The following is a 2,230-nucleotide window of genomic DNA, read 5'->3' on the forward strand; positions in this document are numbered from 1 at the left end:
TGCCTGAAGCAGGGCTTAACCACTCGGCCACTTTTGCACGCCATCTCTGATTAACCCTGACATAATATTGGTTTGGGATTATTGGTGACATTTGTGATTAGCTCCCTTTGGTCTCAATAACTCCATTGATGTGAATGGTTTAGGTTACCCGAAAATTTACAATCTGTGAATCTAGTATCGAAATAAACCTGATTTGATTTTCTTGGTGCATTGAATTTAAATGTGATTACCTCCCTTCTATCAAAAGTTTCATCCACAAAGTAGGAAGTTTGCTGTACTTTTTGCATTGTAATGAATTTTTATAACTGGAGATGAATGCATTACAACACAAATGTGAACTCCAACCTTTTTTGCAATGCTCAAGTATATTCCATTGATGAATTCACGATATCAAAAGTTATGTGTTCTCTATAATAGATATATGAAAAAGACTTGAATTGCAAAATTGTCCACCATCAGAAATGCAAAATTCAATTTTTCAAGCAAGAGTTAAATCCTAATCATGATAATGATATTTAAACTTGTGTTTTCTTTATAAGTTATAATTATTTTGTTTGAAAAGGTGTCTAATGTGCAAAATTCCATGGCCATGCGATTTAGTTGTAACTTACTCAATGCATTTTGTCAGTTAAATTTTATTATGAAAAGGTTTCAGAGAAATGTATCAAGTTCGAGAGTGTATCAAATTAAATCCGTAAAATTACAAAATGCCGGCTCCAATTTCAGAACTTCCTGAGCGTTTTTTAAGTCATTGAAACTCATTGAAAATGAAAGTCGATCCCAGAGTACATAATATTAATGATTTGGAAGTGTTATTTAATCATTGTAAGGGTAGATAGTTGATCAGTAAAGTTAACTACAGCGACTACACTTTTTATCTTAAGATAATACAAATTTTTAGATTTTCAAGTAGAGATGTTTGCTTTATGAGATTATATTCATTTTAGTTAATAAGGCATAAAATCTCATCTCAAGTGTAATAGTTTTGACTATAAATCCAATTTTAGTGTCTAAATAACTTCGACATAATACCATTGTAGGAGGTGGGTCGTATATGACATTTTCTAAACTTGTGCCACGTATATCATTGAAATTTGATGAATGAACTTCCTGTATTCGTGTCTCTGAGTTTTAGGTGATCTCAGATAAGACAAAGGGTTAGATTGCTCTTGGAATCAAATCTTGTTCTCTGTTTCAACAAATCCACATTGTTTTTCTTGTTGCATGCTTGTTACTTTTTTTTGTTTGTTTGTTTTTTTTTTAGTATGACCAGATAAACTCTAGATTTGTGTAACATGTTTTGACTATCTTCATTTTGAATTATGATGATAAAAGTATAAAAATGGCACAATCACCATATAATTACTTATGACGAAAACAAAGAAAAGGACATACTTTTTAAAAATTATGATTATGTGTGTGTGTGTGGGGGGGGGGGGGGGTGTTCATGTGTGTGTGTGTGAGTTGGTCAATCTATGATTTTCGATATTGCAGCAATTTTTTTTTTAAAATATCAGCAATCTTCTTTTGTTCTCTGGTTTGACAAACTCTGTCATCCAATATTTCCCCTGCACAGTGGTTTGACCTAAGATAAAGAGCTGAACAGGTGTGTATGAAAGGTGCCAGACATAGCAAGAAAGAAAGATACAAGAATAAAACCATCCCAAACAAAAAAAAAAGATTTTTCGGGATGTTTTTTTTTTCTTGTATTTTGCTTCGTGCTTTGTCTGGCACCTTTCATACATACCTGTTCAGTTCTTTATCTTACAACGGTGCCCGCTCCTTAATTTCTTAATTTGATTTGACCTACAAGTGTACCAGAAAAATCTAAGTGTTAAAACAAAAACAAAATGATCTCTATATCATGTCCATCCATCTTATCTAAATCAGGTGTGTGTGTGTGTGTGTGTGTGTGTGTGTGTGTGTGTGTGTGTGTGTTTAATCCCAAAGTGATTTGAAGTTATCTCAAGATTGAGATTACCAAACCAGCAAGTTGTAAAGTCGAAAGTCTTCGAACTAAAAACAATTTACAAACATTGAATGTTTTCAATGAGGATTCTTACCAATTGGTGAGATCTGCACAGATTCAGATACCATCAGAACCAGATGCTGGAGGTGACCAGGTCATGTCTGCAAGATGCCATCAGACTGCATCCCAAGAACAGCGTTGCGCTGGACTCCATAAGGAAAAAAACGAACTGACATACTTAAAGAAACACGGAAAAGAGCT

Source organism: Berghia stephanieae, chromosome 12 (assembly GCF_034508935.2).
Source record: "Berghia stephanieae isolate SIO BIC M18660-M18661 chromosome 12, UCSD_Bste_1.3, whole genome shotgun sequence".
Classification (NCBI taxonomy): Eukaryota; Metazoa; Mollusca; class Gastropoda; order Nudibranchia; family Aeolidiidae; genus Berghia; species Berghia stephanieae.